Genomic DNA, 20,685 nt, shown 5'->3' on the forward strand with positions numbered 1-20,685 from the left:
CTAGAACTGGAATGGAGTGTCTGATGGGCCTTGGGTGTAGAGGAACCTGAACCTAGGGACTGGTGCTGTTTCATGATATGGGGGGCAGAGGGTGGGATTGGGGAACAATCCTCAGGAACTGGAGGCTAGTTGATATTAAAACTCCCTGTCAATGGGAAAAGGGGCTTTTGTCAATTACTGCTCATCTTATTTTGACAGGCTAATTCAGAGGATGTGAGCTTCCCAGGACTTCCTCATTTAGGAGGGTGGAGAGGCTTCTGAAGTCCTTAGAAGTAACAGACTGATCTGGCCTATTTTACCTTGGGGAAGTATAGTTATTCCTTCCACATGGTGACTTTCCCCATCTTGTTTTCAATATATAGAGGGTCTTCAAAGAACATTAGATGGGAATTTTGGGGAGCTTTGTGGAAGTTGCAGATGACTGAGGGTCTATGATCAAATACTTAAACCAAATTTTACGATAAGATACTATGAACACCTCATAAAAGAAAAAGAAAGAATTCAAACTTCTCTAGTATGAAGGGAGGGCCAAAACATTTTACTTGGATTTTCCAGATTCCATGTGCTGTGCCCCTAACCCTTGCAATGTGGAAAGGATAACTATATTGAGGGATAGAAGGAATAGAGGCCATAGTGAGAATAAAGAATAACTTTTGGAGGAGTGAGGCTTACTGAGATATGGAATGAACAGGAAAAAAAAGATTTTGAAATTCTTGATCATAGAAATGAAGATGATGAAATTCAAGTATGTGACCAGGGTTCCTGCGGGTAGCTAGAATGGAGATGAGGAGATTGAAACATTGGAAGTGATGGGGTACAGACTCTGGGAACTCCCTTGAACTCTCCATGAATCTTCCCACTTGATCTGGCATTCACCTGATGCCATAAGCCTTTCATTACCCCTTTGTCCAATTACCTCTGGCTGCTTCCCATCCTTCATTCTATAGCCCTCCATTGTCTGTCACAACTGGAGTGCCCCCCCCCATTTCCCACCCTATCCCTCCATTGTTTGTTACCTCCTGATTGCTTCCAGCTCTTTTCCACCCTAGATCACATCAAAATCCCACTCTCTTGGTTTTGACTCTAGTCACCCCAGTCCCATCGAGATCCTCCTTAGACTCCTCCTCAAGACCCTCCCTAAACCCCTCATCCCATCACCTTAAACTACTAGACCATCTCTAGATCCCTCCCACAGCCTTTTTGTACATAAGATCCTTCCTGTCTCCACGAAGGTGCTCAGATTCAATCTAGCTCAGATTCTATCTGACCCACAACAAGCATCTCAAATGGTGAGGCTTCTTAAAAGTCAACCCAATATGGTGAATCTTAAATAAACTTTGTTTTTCTTTGACTGTAAGAAAGCATGGGTCGAATTCATTCAGGCAGGACCCCGCATACCCAAGTACCCCAAACCTCAACATTATGGTTCCCTGACTTCAACTTATAGTTCTCTGACTTCAACAGAAGGCCAGAGTATTTGAGGGAAATCAGGGGGTATGTTGTACTCTTCTAGTGAAGGACAGAGGATGAATGGAAAGCAGTACTGAACTCCTTGAAAGTAGGAAGCAGAGTGACCTAAAGGTAGGACTGTGACATAGTGGATAGAGCCCTACTAGCCTTGGAATCCGGAAGACCTGACTTTAGACACTTAGCTGAAAGACCCTGGGCAAGTCATTTAACCTTTGCTTGTTTCAGCGCTCTCATCTGTAAAACAGGGATAATCATAGCACCTCCCTCCCAGGACTGTTGTGAAGATCAAATGATGTCACATTTGTAAAGAGCTTTGTAATCTTTAAAGAGTTATATAAATGCTAGCTATTATTTTTATTATTATTAAACTGCCACCAATATGGGTGATGCCAGTGTGAACATGAAAGGAGGAGTGATTGCCACATAATAGAGATGAGAAAGAAATTTTGAAAGTGATAATGGGGAGCAAGAAGTATGCCAGGGACACATGCTCCAGGACCAGGGAACATGTAGTGGAGTGAGAGAAAAATGTAGCTCATACTGAAATGAATGACTTAGGGATGCAGTGTCTTCTGAGGAAAGTCAATTCTGTGAGTACCAGAAGGTGGGAGGAACAGGAAAAAAAGGTCTAAGATGAAGGGCAGTTTGTTAACAGGAGGATGAAATGCAAGAGGGCACTATGGAAGAGGCAGACAGAACAGGATGGACATACAGAGGAGGTAGGGCCGTGTTTTTCCTCCAGATTTAAAAAAAAAAAATCACATTCATGACACACTTTAAGTTTAACTGCATCATTAACACTTTCTCCCTCACTTTCTTAAGTCTAGACATCAGAAAAGCCCTGATATATAGCATTTATCGATTCCGAAATATAAATGTTTATACTCAAATTTAATAATTGCCTCTCCAGAGAGAGCTGGTAGAAGCTCAGTCTAGCATACTTCTTGTAAGGCTGAGGTACATGGTTGGAGAAGAGGAGCAGAAAGTGATGACAAAGAAAAGGATGGTTAATGCTTAGCTAGCTGGGGTTCTGTATCCCTGGGACCTGAAGAGAAAAGAACACGTGTGCTAGTCTTGGTGGACATCCTACTGTTTGACTGGGCTCATACCCCCAAGAAGACCTACTCTCCTGTCCCTCTAGAATAGGGTTGGGGGAGGAAGGGAGAAATTTGAGTTCTATTCAACAAGTACTGATTTTAGTACCTCCTTGTGTGTCAGACGCCACATGAGAACATAAATGCAAGTGATAGTCCTTCCCTAGAAGGATACAAGGGGCAAGATGGGAGAGATGATTTAAGTAAATATAAAATACATCCAGTGTAATTCTAGAGCATAAGGGTGGAGAGCAGTGCTAGACCTCTCTTGGGTTAGAGTGAAGGGAATTTCAGGACCTTGAGGAAAGATACAATTTGGATTTTTATCTTCTGTATTTACATCTAACTTTGTACTCCTAGCTCCCAGTAGGTTCTAAATGAATGCTTGTTGACATGAATTATATTGAATGGCAACCAAGGCTACAAAATAAAGAATGGCCATATTCTTATTCAGTCTGTGAATTGTACTAAGTGTTTGCTGTTGCCACAGGAAATCAGATCAGAATACAAACATTAGCTGCTCCCTTTTAACTAATGAAAATAGGGGATGGGATGAAAACTAAATCCAGTGTAAGTGATTCAGGCTTTTTAGTAAACAAAGGACCTCGGTTTTGCAAGGCTGTTCCCAGTCCATACTCTATTTCATTTTGGAGGTAACTACGAAAAATTTGGTTACATCGGTGGACGATACAGGTATTACTGAGAATGAGTATTTCTCTCTCCTCTCTTACTAATCTTCCTTTTCTCAAATCAATGTTTAACTTGGGTTCAAAAATGGAAAAAAAAACTGTTCTTAGTTTGCATTTAGTTATCGTGTGTGCTTTATTTGGTGTGGCCCACCATGGGAGAGATGTGGGCAGTGCCAGATAACCTGAGCTTAGTTTTGGATATTACTATATTAATTATGTTACTAGAAAAATAATATTATGTCATGTAATAAATACAACATGCATATAAAATATGCAATATTACACATAATACTATATTCTATATTGTGATTATATTAATAGAAAAAGAGTCAGAACTTTTCTCCCTATGAGAAGTTTGCGTAGATGAATCTTTATCATCTGCATTGGGCTGGAGGTTGAATTAGATTTAAGTTTCCCTGTAGTTTTAGCATTTTCTATTAAAGACAGATATTTTAAAGTCATAGGCTGTGGACCTGGGTCTGCTGCATACTACCTATGTGACTTTGAGCAGTTCTCTTAACCCCTCTGGGCCCTAATTCCTCATCATGAAAATAAAGGGCTTGCATCGGATGACATTTTGTGGCTAGATGACATGACTAGTGATATGTCTTCCAGCATGGAGATTAATGTATGTAAGACACTTTGGCAATCTCAGAGTGCTGGTTAATAAAAATAATGATGTCAGCTAGTGTTTATGTGAGCTTTAAGCTTTGAAAAATATTTTACATATGCCATCTCATTTGATGAAGTATGTACTATTATTACGGTCATTTTATAGAGGAGGAAAATGAGGCTGAGAGGTCTTGTCTGGGACATTAAATGAAGTGTCTGGCACTTAAATGTTTATTGATTGACTGATTGATTGTACAAAGTAACATATCTAATTACTGGCTGAGGCAGGACTTGCATTCAGGTATTCCTGACTCCAGGTCTAGTACTCTATCCATTATAGCACCCAGTTATCTTAAATGGTAGCTTATCTATAGTTTGATAAAGTTTACTCAGTTACTTACTTATATTGCATTATATTACATTTACTTATATTGCGTTGTGTTACATTTATTTACTTACATTACATTGTGTTATATGATATTATCTTTTTATAGCACACATCATTTCACATGTAAATGTTAATGATGAGGATGATGCATCTCCTATACATGGCACCCTGGAGGACTTCAGGAAACACTCCAAAAAGCTCCCCAGGACTTCTTGATCTCTGACTTAGAAAGCTTAGACTTATAAGTCTCAGTTCATTTGGATAGAGAGTAGTAGGGCACTGGAGAAAAGAGATCGATTAATTTACTCAATTTCCATGATTTACATCTTTTTCTTTCAAAATCAATCCTTGTCACTTTTATTCCTTGGTTCTAAGTAAGACCTTTCATTCTTTCTGGGCTTATTAAACCAATTGGTTAGCACCATAGCAACACTCATTTAGTTTTTGTTGACATTTATTTTTGTGCCTTCTATTCACTTTATGGCATCACTATTATATAAAGGGGGTGGGGCAGGTGATGCTCTTCCAGGGCCCTTGGTAAGAGGAGAAAATGAAGTCTTCTGCATATCTGTACCAGGGGTGAGGAACCTGCAGCCTCATGTGAACCTGCAGGTCACATGTGGCCCACTGGGTCCTTGTGTGCTGCCTTTTGTCTGAGTCCAAGTTTTACAGAATAAATCCTTTTCCCTCCCAAATTTATTAATTTATTTGTTTTCAGTTTTCAACAAACAAATTCTTTTATTAAGGGGATTTGTTCTGTGAAGTTTGTTTTCAGTCAAAGGGCCTCACTTGAGGACCTAGAGGGTCACATGGGGCCTTGAGGCCCAAGGGTCCCCACCCTGTATTACACAGATTATTTCACTCTTTGCCTTCAATTGTCTAATTATAATGGTTCATATTCATTTAACGTTTTAAGGTTTGAAAAACCCTTGACATTCAACTTACTTGCTTTTGTAAGGCAGGTACTTATTCTCATTGTACAGATGAGGAAACTCAGAAGAGGTTTTAAGTGATTTCTCTCTGGCTAAACAGCTAGTTTTACATACAGGATTCAAATTCAAGTCTGTCCTGGATTCTGGGTCTAGCGCTCTTTTCACTACATGATGTTTCCTCATCTGTAAAATGAGGAGGTTGAAACATGGCTTCATTATCACTCTAAATCCTAAACTCCTGCCAGGTGGGCGGTAGTGATGTCTAAGGGCTTACTGCAGTTTAAGGAGTTCCTCCTTAAAGGGAAGGACTTCCCAAGTAGCATATAAGCTCCCACAGGGCAGTGATTTTTCTCTTTTTTGTTTCTGCGTCCCTGATGCATACTTGGGTGTGCATTTTGGCCTTACACTGTTGCTATGCCTCTGAGAACTGCTGGTTGAAGTAACCCAAGGGCAATGGACCATATAAGAATTTACCCTGGTGACAGCAGGTTAAACAAGCTAGTAAAATCAAGGTTGGGGGAAAAAGAGTCAGATAAACCAGGCCATTAAGTAGATGAAGAGGAAAAGCAGACATGATAACAGGGTTAAAAAAAAAGAAAGGGTTATTTTTTCCTTTCCTTTAAAAAAAATTCTTTGTTTTACTGGGCTCTCTGGGAAAGGAGTTGGGGAAAGGGTATAGGGAAATCTAGGCAATGTAAAAATGAAAGATAGCAGTAAAAAGCTGTTTAAAAAGGAAAAATAGAGGAAAGGGGAGTCAGATAAATAAGTTCAAAAATAGAGGATGCCTCTTTAAGTAGGGTAAGAATTGTTTGCCTTCCTACTGGAAGAGGGTCAAAATAACATCACAATGTCCATGTCCAGCATCATGTATGGTGTCCGACGGTGGCTGATCAGATCAGTATGATCTTGGATCACTCTACCACAGGTTGGGACAAATATTCTCTAGGAACATTTGGAGTGGAGATGTCCAAATTTGTGCATCTCATGGTTTTTTTTTTCTTTGAGCTACTGAAATTTTACTTTGCTCATAGAGTACAGCACCTTCTTTGATGTGGGTGTGTGGGAGAATCATGAACTCCCCCTTACTCAAATTGACTGCTCAGAGGTCTCAAAGTAAAAACAGAAAATCTCCTTTATTCGGTTCTCCCCAGAAGCTGGTGGTCCCTTCACCAGTAAAGCTGAAGTCTGGAGGTGCCTTACAGAAGCAGAATGGCAATTTATATAGACCCTGACGTGGAAATCCCACTCCCATAGCTGACCATTATTCTCATTGGCTGAGAAGCAAGGTCTTACATCCTAAGCGTTAAACCTAACCAATCCCTTTTGGAACCTGGTTCAAATTTCCCACTCCCTGGACTTTACAAAGCCCTTGAAAATACATGCCACTGTATGCAAATTAGCCATTGGAAATATATGCAAATGAAGCATTGCTGACACATGCAAATTGGGCATTGAGAATTTATGCAAATCAGGCAGACCTATGTGAGAACTGCAGACTGCCCGCGCATATGCAAATTAGGTATTGAGGAGTTAGTGAATCATATCCAATTCTTGATCCTAATGCACTACATAGCCTTATATGGAAATCACCTGACTGGAGGAATTGAAACCTGGGCCTAAGGTCTCTTTTACTCTAGGGAGAAGACTCCATATCCCTGAGAAGTCTTCACAAAATCTGTTCCCATTCATGGGCATGCCAGCTGGGTGGTATTGTGCCACTGTCTCCTGTGTTTCTGAACTGATTCCAAAGTTCTCCAGAGAGACTTTGAGAGTGTCTTTGTATCACTACTTCAGACCTCCCTGTGAGTGCTTGCCTTATTTGAGTTCTCTGTAAAATAGTCTTTTACTCAACGTAAAGACAAGGGACATCATTAAACATTTATACAGAATATCCCATAAGTCTATTTTAGCTTTTACACTTTAAACTACATTAAGACTTTTGGGACACCCTGTTTTTTTTTTTTTTTAAATAGAGGAGGGAAAGAGTAAAAAAGGAAAATATAAACTAGATATGTCTAAAGTCACTGTAGACTCTGTTTTGATAAAAAAATATTTAAAAAACCCTGGGTTTATGTTTCATTCATCATTTTGTGCCTGGCAGGACCTCCCTCATCTCAGACTAGTTGTGACAGGGAAGTATGGATGATTGTAGCTATGGGGAACAGAGAAAGGAGGTTTCTGCCTGCTGACTGACTGTAAGAATACCTAGTTATAATTTTGCATCCAGTATCCTTGCCCTGTTTGACAACGGAATCCTTATAAACTAAGTAAAAGTATTCTTTTATAATGTCTTGTGTTAGGTTGGTCATTAACAATCATCTTGATGTGTGATACCAGCAGCTGTCCACTACATAATTCCTTCTTTTCTGTCTAACTCCCCAATGATCTTGATTTCACTTTATGAAAATGAAATTGGTGGTAAAATCTTTTAACCTGACTATGCCAAAAAACAAGCTTTTTTTGTACAGTCTTAACTATATCTTTTGATTTCATAATGTGTTTCAGAGTCAAGGAAGTGACTGTTTAAATCATTTGTCATTTATACCATTTAGTTTTTGTTGATACTGGCCTTTTGGTGGTTTAGAATTACTTTACAGCAATAAAACACATGACTAACAACACCCTTAGAAACTTGCAAACAAATCTATGAGGTTTTCTTTAAAAACAGTTTAACTTTTCCTTTGGCAAATGTAAATACCACAGAGGCTATTGTGTACTGGCGGACTCACGGCAAGCATAAGCTTTAAAGAAAAGAAAGTGTCAGCCTGAGCTTCAGGAATGATGGATTGTGGAATCTGTCTTTGTATTCTACCAAACTGTCTCAGTCACAGAAGTTCTAAGTAACCATCAAACAGAAAAGATGTCAAATTAGATGTTAACACTTTTGAGGTTTAGGGGTTTAGCCTGACTCTTCTTATCATTCAAGCCTCTTGGGACCTTTTATAATTGGCCAATAGGAGGTTGTATACCTGAGTATATCTCAGTAACCTGAGCAGAATCATATGGACTTTGGAAATTTCCATTTTAATATGAACATATAAGTCTCATTAAAACAGCTTCTAGTCAATTCCAGCCAGCTCTTTAAAGATGCACTCATATTTTTACAAAGACGAAATTAAATTAGGAACAGTGACTCTCTTAGACCATGTTGTTTTAATTTTTTGTGAGATACTACCCTCTCAAACACAAGGATATATGGAGGGAAGAGAACATTTAAAGAGGGATTAAATGGAATCAAGAACAGCTGAGTTCAAATCTTGCCTTAGATACTGTAATCTTTGCGATCTTGAGCAAGTCATTTAATCTCTCTATGACTTAGTTTCCTCTAATGGAGAAAGTAAAATTACATCCACTCCACAGCATTGTTGTTAGGATCAAGTGAGACAAACCTAAAAGTGTGTTGCATCTTCAAAATGCTTGAGTGATGTTAGGTATTATTATTATTAACTCTATAAAAAGAGGCAGTATCATGTAATGGAAAGAACACGGGGGTTACAGTAAGACCTGATGATTACTTGTCTTGTGCAGTTTACTTTTCTCTAGTCTTCCTTCTCCTCATCTGTAAAATGGGGATAAAAATATTTATTCTGCCTACCTCATGGGATTACTGTGAGAACATTTTGTAAACCTTAAAGTGCTTTTGTAAACCTCTAAGTGTAAATTAATCATCATTATTATCATTATTAAGAGGAGGAGGAGGAAGGGGAAAAGGGGGAGGACATAGGAGAAGGAAGGGAGAGGAGAGATGGAAAGGAAGCCCATAAACTAAACACCTGAATACCCTTATCCTGATAATTCATTCAATCAGACGGATTCACAACTAGTTGAAAGGCCAGACTCAAAGAGTTATTGTTCATGTTTCAATGTCAGTGTGGTAGGAGGTCTTCAGTGGAGTGCCCAGGATCTCTGCTCAATCCTGTAGTATTTAACATTTTTATTAATGATGCAGATGGTATGCTCATCAAATTTGGAGATGAGACCAAGCTGCAAGGGACAGCTAACACACTAGGTAACAGAGTTAGTATCCTAAAGGATCTTGATAGTCTAGAGCACTAGAATGAACATAATAGGATGAAATTCATTGTGGATAAATGTAGTCTTATGCTTGGGTAACAAAGATCAGCTTCACAATTATAAGATAGGGAGGGGCATGGTGTGGACTAAAGAAAAAAATCGGAGACTTTTAGTGGACTTGGAGCTCAGTATAGAGTTGGGAGAGTGTTGTAGCTGCCCAAAAAAATTGATGAGATCATGGGATGCATTAAGAATGTAGCTTCCAGAAACAGGGAGACCATAGGTCCAGTGTACTCTGCCCTTATCATACCTTATGGGCAGGATTGTATTTAAGTCTTGGCACCATGGTTTATAAAGAACACTGATAAATGGGAATATGTCCAAAGTGGGGTGACCAGGAGGGTGAAGGGTCTTGAGTCTATGACACATGAAATGGGTATAGTTATCCCAAAGAAGACTTAAGAGGGGATGATCACCATTTTCAATTATTTGAAAGGCTGTCATATGGAGAAGAGATTAGCCTTATTCTGTTTTGTCCTAGAGGAGAGTGGCAATAATGAAGAGGCAAATTTGGGTTTGATGTTAGGAAAAACTACTTGCCTCAGCTTCCTTATTTGTAAAATATGTGTAATAAAAGCATCTTCCTCCTAAGGTTTTTGTGAGGTTAAAATAAGATAATATTTATAAAATACTTTACAAATCTTAAAGCCCTATGTAAATGCTAGATGTTGTCATTATCACTAGAAAAATTTCCTAATAATTAGATCTGTCAGAAAATAAAATGGAATGCCTTGAGAGCTGGTGGTTCTTCCTCCTTGGAGGTCTTCAAGTAAGACTGGACAGTTGTCTGTGTTCTACTACTACTGTGATATAGGAGGGATTCTTTTGATAAATGAGTCAGACTAGTGAGCTGCTGGATTCCCTTCCAACTCTCAAATCTTGTGATTCTATAAACAGTAAGAAGGTCAATTTGGAGAGGAATTTCAGCTGAGCAATGAGGTATGATGCTAGACTGCAGGGTTGAAGAGGGAGGTAAAGGAGAGGAAATTGAGGCAAGGAATATAGACAGGGGTTATTTGTTTGTTTATTTATTTATAGGACCTTGGCCGAAAATGAGAGGAGAACTTTAGGATAATAACTTGAGGATGGCAGGTAGATAGTAATGAGGTTTTTCAAGGAGCCAGAGTCCTTGAAAGTACCGTCAGGTGTGATTGGTGTGATATATTCTCTACGATTGTTGAGGCCTCATGGTAAATTGGAGTGATGCTGTGCACTTAGAAGAGGAAAACTTTCCAATAGAAGATACCTTCCTTATTTTTCTCATTTTACCAGTCTCTTGACTTTAATATTTCTAGTTGTCTCTTGGAATCATTGAGTTGTCCATTTGCTCCATTCTATTTTTCAGAAAGTCAAGAGTTCTAATTTCATTTTTGGACTCTTGCTGTCCCTATCTCTTTCTTTCATTTTTTTCAGACACTTTTGGAATCTCTGTGATCAAGTCATTCTTTTTTCTGAGGTTTTACTTAGTATACTTAGGGAGTTACTGTCTTCCGGGTTTAACATCTTGACTCCTCTTTTCTTTTTATTATTGTCTTCTGGTTTTGTATAGCCTTCATTTCTAAACCTCCTCCCCTACACAGTGATCTATCTCTTATAACATCAACATAAATAAAAAATCAACCATGTCTGACATTATATGCAATATTCCATACTCATAGTCCCCCATCTCTACAAAGAAGAGAGAGAGAAATCTCTCAACTGAGATTTTATCAATTCTTCTATGGGATAAAAGCTTGGTCATTATTATTATATAATGCTTAGCTTTCTGTTGTTTGTACGCTTTCCATTTCCAAACTCTGAGCTTAGGCTATGAAGGGAATTAAAATCATGTAATGTGAGGAAAAAATCAATCAGTAAAGAAGCATTTATTAAGCACCTACCATGTGTTAGGCACTGTGTTACATGCTGGGGATACAAAAAAGATAGTTCTTGTCCTCAAGAAGCTTATATTCTAATGGGGAAGACAATGTCCAAACAGCTATGAACAAACCAATTATATACAGGCTAAGTAGAAAATAGTTAAGAGAGTGAAGGCATTAGAATTAAGAAGAGTTTGGAAAAGTGTGTTGTAAAAGATAGGATTTTAGTTGAGACTTAAAGGACTGTTTGAAAGAAGTGGGGGTATTTAGCCCAGAGAAGAAAAAAAGACTTGAAGGGAGGGGCATGACAGTAGTCTTCAGACATTTGAAGACAACAGTCAAGTCCATCTCTTCATGACCCCATTTAGGACTTTCTTGGCAAGGATAATGAAGTGGTTTGCCATTTCCTCCTTCAGCTTTTTTTACAGATGAGGAAACTGAGGCAAGCAGGGTAAGTGACTTGGCCAAGGGTCACAGAACTAGTAAGTGTCTGAGTTCAGATCTGAACTCAGGAAGATGAGTCTCCATAATAAGAGATTAGATTTGTTCTGTTTGGCCCCTAGCTTTGCATTACTCTCCTGACTATGCTTCTGACTCTCTGGACCACACTTCTGCCACCTTTCTCACCCTGGATCTTTTCTCCTAGCCTGGGATCATTTCACCTTGGAACATCCTGTTGTATTTCTGACCTCCTTCTCAACTCTCCTTAGTTAACTTCCCTCTTCCTTTTCAGCTCTCTTTTGTGTCCTCTTGCCCTATTAGAATGTAAACTCCCTTGTAGGGAGCAATTGTTTTTCTCTTTGCTTGCCTCAGTATCCCCAGCAGTTAGCAAAGTTCCTGGGACTTAGTAAACCTGTCTACCTGTCCCACAGAACAAAATTAAGATTGATGAATGGACACCATGGGAAGGCAGATTTTGGATCAATGTAAGGGGATAAAAACCTCCAGAACCAAACTTCTAAATAATTAGTGTAGTCCAAAAACAAAATGGGTTGCCTTGAAGAGATGAGTTGCACTTCACTGGATGTCTTCAAGCAAAGCTTGCATTACCACTTACTTGCTTGTAGTGTTGCAACTCATGAGTTGATTATAGTTTGAAATAGATAGTCTTGATGTAACTTTCAACATTAAGATTCCTTGTCTATGAAAAAGTATCCTTAATGATATAATAAGACTGAAGATAAATTTGTCTTCCTTTGATGCTTTACGATCTCAGTGCTTTGTCATCAATATCACAGGCAGTGGATCACTGGGCAGTCTGCATATTCACTTTATTTTGTGACCCATGCAAGGCACTGGAGTAGATAAAAAGAAACAAGATGGTCCCTGCTAAGATATGTAGACAAATTGTTGTAATATAACTGAGAACTCAGAAAAGCGTGTTGGAGAGTTACAGATTGCTTTGTGTGTTTGATTGAGGAAAAGCAAGATAGGCTCAAGACATGGACCATCAGAGAAGGCTCCCTGTGTTCCCTCAATGTAGAAAGTGCATTAGCTGAGATGGTGGAGTGAATAAGTGACATGATCCCTTGGAAAGCTGTTTTTTTTTTTTTTTTTTGCAACAAACATCAGCTTATTGTCATTTGTATTTTTCAAAAAATAGAAAGCAAAACGATACCCAGCTCCTTGAGTTTTCTAGGTGTTTCACAGCTATCACACAGGAGGCATTGGAGTTTTCAGACTCCAACCTCTACCAAGTTCACCAGATCAGATAGGTCAGATAGGCAGACACACCTTTGGAGAGGTTAAATCTTATTTTATTCTCGTCCAGTCTTCTCAAAGGGTTGCTGATAATGGGAACACCAATGCCTACAGCATTCCCTAATCACCCTTCTTGTAGGAGCTGACAAGAAGGGGGTGGCAACTACTCCTATATCTCAATGGGGTCAATGGAGACAGGTACAGCTTGTGCACTCCCTTGAATTCCCTCAAGTCTTGATGGGGGCCAGTCAAGGCACACAGATTCCCTGTGGTTTCTCCACTCACTGACCAGTGCCCACTTGCTTTATAGGGCAAAAGACAAAGAAGGCATCTTGCCAACCTTAAGTTCACAGGTTAAGTTTAGCAATATCGTCATTCAGCGCAAGCATAGTAAATCTCAATCATGTCACTCCCATATCTCATGGCACAGCCTTAGTAGGACTGTCTATCACTACGGTTCTAGGGATTGCTATCTAGGGTCCTTGGGGCTATTCTGGGAGTTATCTAACACTTGGACATTGCCATGGCCATGGATCTTGAGAAACTATAAAAGGATAACAAAATACTCCTTAGATACACTAGGCTACCAAGAATTTACTTTAATGCTTGTAAAACCTGAGCATTAATAGAATTCTGTCAGATGAATAGAACAGTATGATTACCATAATTACTATTCAACACTATAAAAATTTGTGAAGTCCCTGCTGTATCCACAGCACTGCATGAGGGTGGGGGAGAGGAGCTACAAAGGTTACTTAATCAACCAACATTTATTAGATGCCAACTATGTACTAGGTGTTGGGGGTACTGTGTATGTATGTATGTATGTATATATGTATATATGTAGTGAAAAAATGAAACAATATCTGCTCTCAAAGGGTATACGGTTTATTGAGGGAGGCAATTTACACACACACACACACACACACACATACACACACACACATATATACATACACACATATAATACACACATGTCTGGCCTAGAGGCCGATAGGAAACCTGAGTCTTACCTTTCTTGGTCTTTGGCGGCCAAACTGGATAAATGTATGAGAGAAGAGACTTTCTAGAGTCGAACAAGGGTTAGGCTTTATTCAGGGTCTTGGTTACATGTGCAGGGTGAATTCTTCCTCAGGAGAGAGGAATCCTCCTCCCAAGGAGGCAAGGATCGTACAGCAAGAGGATGGGAGTGGGAGAGGGGAGGGACCTTCCGCCCTCTAAGGGCCCCTCAGCTCGAAGAGCGCCTTCAGGCTTTCCTGACCCTACTTAAGCTCTCCCGCCGCATAGTTTGCACCTGAATACCGTGCCTGCTCTCAGCCCTTAGCTAGACAACAACAGGTGTGCTCAGACCATGGATTAATCTCAAGGGTGGGATGCTCTCCCCAGCAAGTTTCCCACAGGGAAGAGGCGGAAACGCACGAGATAGCCCGGGTCTCACGCCTCAATTCCCAGCTGTTCCCTGGGGGGCCTCATGAGAACTCTGAGGTTTAGAAGTCCTCACTTTTACCTGCCCGAGACTGTCCACATGAAACTGAGCTTACACCCCCAACACATACATATATAAAATTTTGGAGAGGAGCTTGGGTAGCATGAAAGGCCTCATGTGGTTGGTGCCATGAGTTAGAAGGAAGCTAGAGATTCTAAACTTGAGCAAGTAGGTGATATGTTGGATAGAGTTCTGGTCCTGGAGTCAGTAAGATCTTAGTCCAAATCTGGCATCAGACATTTACTAGCTGTGTGACCTGGGGCAAGTCATTTAACCATATTTGCCTCAGTTTCCTTATCTGTAAAGTGAGCTGAAGAAGGAAATGGCAAACCACTCCAGTATCTTTTCCAAGTAAACCCCAAATGGGGTCACAAAGAAGAGTTAAGACACAACTGAAATGACTGAACAATAAGGGATTCTAAGAGATGGTGTTTTAGGACAGAGTACATTCCAGGCCTGGAGGATATAACTGCAAACACATGAAGGTGGGAAATGGAATGCCATATAAGATCATGAAGATGATATAGGATAGGAAGTAATATATAATATGGCTGGAAACATGAGAGAAGCTTGTTATGAGGAAATTGTGGGTGAGAAAGACTATAAGTATTCAAAAGATGATGAGTCAGGTAATTTGTTACTCACAGACATGCAGGTGGGTAGCTTCCTAGCCCAAGAGTCCTATGGACATACAAGAGTTGACTCAGGCATGTTGTGGGATGAATGCCCTGATCAGGAGAGATCTCCCATGGCTCTGTCCTTATATCTGATTGTTGTCACCTTGCAGATTTATAGGAACTGATTGCCTCAGAGGCAGTGAATCCATGGGTCATCTGGAGTTCTAGTCCCTCACCCCTCACTGATCATGAGAGCATTATGTTTAGGAAAGTTTGTTATACCTAGATTATATGAAGTTTGTCTGCATATTTGGGAGAATTCTAAGCTGGTAGTTTGATAACATTTTATATATATACGTGTATATATACATGTATATATACCTATATATGTGTATATATGTATATATACACACATATATACATGTATATGTATATATACACACACATATATATACATATGTACATGTATATATACACACACATGTCCCTCAATGTAGCAGTCCAACCAGTTCCTGGATACATAGGAACTTCTAGTACATTGGTGAGTCAATCAGTTGTCAACCATTGGGTCACTTCTATCATCTAAAGCTGAGCAACAAACAAATCCTTATGAATGTAAAGGGTTTTAAATGGAAGAATTTTTATTTGATCTTAGAAGTCATAGGCAATAAATGAATTAATAAGTGATAAAGACACAGCCCTTACTCTTATGTTTCTTGTGTTACTTCTGAACTAGTTATTTAAAGAATGTAAGATGGTTTTTATCAGATGTTGACAAATGTTGACTAATGACAAGGCTATATGTAATATGCAACATATAGCAAAGAAAATTACACTTCTTTTAATAGGATACTGTCTGGTAGTATTTGGGGCAAGCTGAAGAACATTAGAGGCAGCTAGATGGCTAAGTGTATAAAGTCCTGGGCCTGGAGTGAGAAGGATCTGAGTTCAGGTATAATCTCAGACACTTACCAGCTTTGTGACTGAGCAAATCTGTTTGCCTTGGAGGCAGCTAGGTGGCTCAGTGGAAAAAATGCTGAGCCAAGAGTCAGTAAGACCTAAGTTCAAATCTGACCTCAGATATTCACTAGCTGTGTGACCTTGGGGAATTCATTTAACCTCTGCCTTAGTCCGTTGGAGAAGAAAATGGCAAACCACTTCAGTATCTTTCCCAAGAAAACCCCACATGGGGTCATAAAAAGTTGGACACAACTGAATAAAAAGAACATTAGAATGTTCTAAGAATGCTAAGTGTCCTAGAGATATGATTTCTTAGTGACTTGAAGAGTTCATAACTCTTATTTTTTAAAAAAAATCTAGCATTTTCTGAAGTATTGTAGACAGTCTGACTTTTGGTTGGATGGATGAGCATTAGTATGTCAGTTTTTAGGTAGTGATAATATATAATACATTTCACTGAATTTTATTCATGTATTCACATTTACAAACACCCTTTTAAATACTATATTGTTCTATGATGCTATCCATTTAGTACTTACTATCAGTGAAACTAATGTTATAATTTATGTTGAGTTATTACAGAATAATGCAACCCGGTTGTAAAATATAGCAGTATACTAGTTATCTTCATGTTTTAAAAAGAAATACAGCTTAGTAGAGAGATGGACATTCTCTTGATTCTACCTCCAAAACATCCTCTTCATTAATCTCCTGCTCTCCACCTATATGGCCATTGACTTAATTCAGGCCCCTGTCACCACTCACTTCTAATATTATAGCTTTCTAACGGGTATCATCATCCAATCTCTACCTTCTATAATCTATCTTTTCTACACAGCTGCCAAAATCTAATGCCCAGTTCTGGCCATGGCCTTCCCACAGGAAAAACAAAACTAGTAGCTTTTAGTTTGCTCTGGGATTACCTATAGACTTCTCAAAGGCCTTAAGAATATGGTTCCAACTTACCTTTCCAGCCTTATTTCATATGACTCTCCTTGACACATTCCTTCAGTTCCCAGTATGAGCTTTTGGGTTCAAAATATTCCTGTGGCCAAACAGAGTATACTTTGGGTTGATTATATAAATCAGCTGTCCTTATGCTATAGAGATGTGGAGAGGTTGTTGATCAGCACTGTTCTATATGATTCCTCTGAATCCAGGACCCTCATAAAATCATCAGATCTTAGCTCTAGAGCTAAAAGGAATCTTAGAAGCTGTCTTGTTCAACCCCCTCATTTTAAGCATCCATGAGATAACATATATACAATGCTTTACCAACATTAACGTACTATATAAATGCTTCCTTCTTTTCCTTTCTTCTTCTTCTCCTTCTACTTTCTCTTTTCTTCTCCTTTCATCTCTATTCTTCCTCCTCTTCTTCCTCCTCCTCCTCTCCATTATTGTTGAAGAAATTGAGGCCTAGAGAGTTAAAGTGAGATACTGAAGGTCATGCGGGGAGTAGTGGCAGAGCCAGAATTTGGACTCTGGTCCTGATTCCAAATTCAGTGCCTCAAGATTAACATTCTTTCTACTCCACCACACTATTTCCCCTTCTGGGGAAGTGATGGCTGATGCTAGAAGTTTGCTCTACATATGTTGATACTTTTTTTAGGTCTAAGCATCCCACCCTTTCACTGAGAATCTGTGGTTAAAAAGACTTCTAGACCAGGGATCATTTGGGACCTTGAGTTCAACCTGATGCAGATGGTGTTTACCTTTGTAAGAATGAGGACCCTTGAATGGGTAAATCAGTTACTTCACTCAATCAATCAGTAAGCATTTATTAAGGGCTTACTATGTGCCAGGTAGGGTGTTAGGCACTGGCAAAAGATAAAAGATATTCCTGCCCTCAAAAGCTCACAATCTAAGGAAGGAGAAACAAGAAAATACATACCTGTAATCAAGCTATATACTGGATAGATAGAAAACAAATAACAGAAGGAAGGCCCTAGATTTAAGAGTGATTGGGAAAGTCTTCTTGTAGAAGGTGAGATTTTAGCTAGGACCTGAAAGAAGTCAAAAAAGTTAAAAGGCAGAGATGAGAAGGGAGAGCATTCCAAGCATAGGGGATGACCAGAGAAAATACCCTGAGCCTAGAGATGGAGTGTCTTCATGAATGAAACAGTCAAGGTGTCAGGGTCACTGGTTCAAAGATCACATGGAGAAGCCAGGTGTAAAGTGTAAGAAAGATGACGCAGGACTAGGTTATTAAAATTTTTAAACATCATCCCTGGATTTCCTATTTTATTCTTGAGGTGATAACAGAACAACTGGAGTTTATTGACACAGTGGGACTGGTGCTTTAAGAAAGTCACTTTGCTGTCTGAATGGAAGATGGACTGCAATGGAGAGAGACTTGTGGCAGCAGACCAATCAGCAGACTATTGCAATAGGCTGGCTATGAGGTGATAAAGGCCTGCAACAAGGTACTGGCAGTATCAGAGGTGAGGAGGGATGTTGTAAAGGTGAAATTGACAGGCCTTGGCAACAAATTGGTTATAGGATATTAGATGTAGTGAGGAGTCAAGACTAGCACCTAGGTTATGAGCCTGGGGGACTGGTAGGATGGTGGTGCTCTTGAAAGTAATAGGGAAGTTTGAAAGGGGAAAGGATTTTGGGGGGAAGATAACGAGTTCAATTTTGGACAAGCTGAATTTTAGATTCCTGAAAGGCAGTTGGAGATGTGAAGTGGAGATTAACGGAGAGGTTAGGGCTGGATAAGCAAATTTTAGCATTATTAGCCTTGACATGATAATAAAATTTATGGGAGCTGATGAGATCACTAGGTAAAGCAATAGAGGGAGGGCTAGGTGGGATACCCAAGATTAGTGGATGTGATCTGGGTGAGAATCTAGTGCAGTAGACTTGAGATATGGTTAGATGGGTAGAAGAAGAACCAGGAGAAAGTTGTATCCCAAGAAATGAGAGAGAAAGGAGTATCATGGAGAAAAGGATGATCGACAGTGTTAAAAGCTATAGAGTGGTCAAGAAGAATGGGGATTGAGAAAAGTCATTGGATTTGACAGTTAAGAGATCATTGATAACTTTGGAGGGAACAGTTTTGGTTGAATGATGAGGCTGGAAGCCAGATTATAGGGAGTTAAGGAGAAAGTGAAAAGATATAATATAGAGGCACTTATTGTAAATGGCCTTCTTGAGCTTAGCCACAAAGGTCAGAAGAGTATAGGACAATAGTTGACAGGGATGGGAGGATCAAAAGTTAACAGAAATGGATTGATTAAGTGAAGGTTTTTAAAGGTTAGGGTAACATGGGTGTGTTTATAGGTAGAAGAGAAAGAAAGAGTAAAAAGGAAGAAATTGAAGATAAGTGACAGAATGGCGATGACAGTGAGGGTAATCTGTAGGAGATGGGATGTAATGGGGTTGTGAAGATAGAGGGGTTCACCTTGTCAAGGAATAGGGCCATCTCTTTGTGTGAGACAGATGAAGGAATAATGTCAAAAGGCACCTAAATGATATGAGATGAGAAGGGAAAAAGAGGGAGCTCTTAGTGAGTGACCTCAATTTTTTTAGTAAAATGTGATGTAAAGTTTTTCGGTGTGGTGGTAGGGAAAGGGAGCCATAGAACACTTGAGGAGGATTAAAAAGGTTTGGAAGAACTGCTGCGGAGAGTGTGACAGTGAGTTGACAAGGGAGGTATAGAAGGATGCCTGGCAGCAGTAAGGGCCCAGTTAAGATTAGGTGACATAAATCTGTAGTGGACTCAGCAGTCAGAATAGTTGCATGATTTTTTTCTACCTTCATTCAGCAGCACTTATGTAGAGTGAAGGAAGTGAATTGTGAAAGTGATCTAGGGCTATGAATTGGCAGGGAACAGTCAGTAATAGGATAAGGCAGCCAAGGACTCAAGGAAGGAAAACAGTATAGAGTTGAATTGGTTCAACAGATGGTTAAGATGGAGAAAGGAAGAGAGAGTGGCTAGTGCAAAGATAAAAATGAGTGTTGAAGAATTGGATGTCTTGATATGGGCATGGATCAAGAGTAGAGTTTGATACAATAATGTAGAAAGAGAGGTGGAAAACCAATAGATTGTGATTAGATAAGGGAATTTCAGAGTTTTTGAACATGGGAGTGGTACATTTGTGGGCGATGGCAAGATCAAGACAAGGCTATGACCATTTTTGTGTGCTGCTGAGGTTCACTGGAGGAGTGGGTTGTGGAGAGTGAGTACACTGAGGAACTGTTAAGGTCTTTGAGGGAAGGTCAGTATGATTAGAGGAGGACTTTGTGAGACTGAGGTTCTGAGAACTAGAAGTTCCCATCTTCCCCTCTCTGTTCTCAGATCATCTGATGACAATGTCTGGGCAATGTCTGGAGAATCAAGAACAGAAGGGATGCACATTCAAGGCTCTACAAAGAGCTCAGCAGAAATGTGATGCCATACCTAAGGGAAATATTGAGAACTCCAGCAAAAGAATATCTAGCAACCATGTACTGCCTTCTTAGCCATATGTACGCTAAGCTTGGCTCTACTTTTCCCAGTGAGGGGGGAATGTTTTATATCAATTTTTCTTACCCTACCACCTTAGTAAATAATCTCTTTCTCATCAATGATTAATTAAGATTTGATTGACTGATAATCAAGAGACACACTGATAGTTGCTCAGAGCCTAGAAATGGTACCACTAACTCCTCAAGGATATCCATTGAATCCTGGGAGGAGATAAAATAGTCATATTCTGGAAACCTGACTTGTCAGCATAAGGGGGAGTTGGACTAGTAACATGAGCATTCTTGTGTACTGCTGAGGTGTTATATGCTAAAGAGTTGTTTCTTTACTCT

At 39.5% G+C, this 20,685-nt stretch overlaps 1 protein-coding gene across 5 annotated transcripts in view; it reads left to right on the top strand.

Moving 5' to 3' along the window:
- The first annotated feature begins 3,058 nt into the window (after positions 1 to 3,058).
- LOC140501243 (lipoxygenase homology domain-containing protein 1-like) overlaps positions 3,059 to 20,685 on the top strand; it is a 680,545-nt gene continuing 662,918 nt past the window's right edge. For 4 of the 5 annotated variants that reach the window (XM_072604605.1, XM_072604607.1, XM_072604608.1 and 1 more), the window contains exon 1: positions 3,060 to 3,257. The gene's annotated coding sequence lies outside the window, so the exon portion shown is untranslated. Of the gene's footprint in view, positions 3,258 to 20,685 lie in introns of all 5 variants that reach the window. The other variant, XM_072604606.1, reaches the window with a different exon arrangement.

The sequence above is a fragment of the Notamacropus eugenii genome, chromosome 4, assembly GCF_028372415.1.
Source record: "Notamacropus eugenii isolate mMacEug1 chromosome 4, mMacEug1.pri_v2, whole genome shotgun sequence".
NCBI lineage: Eukaryota > Metazoa > Chordata > Mammalia > Diprotodontia > Macropodidae > Notamacropus > Notamacropus eugenii.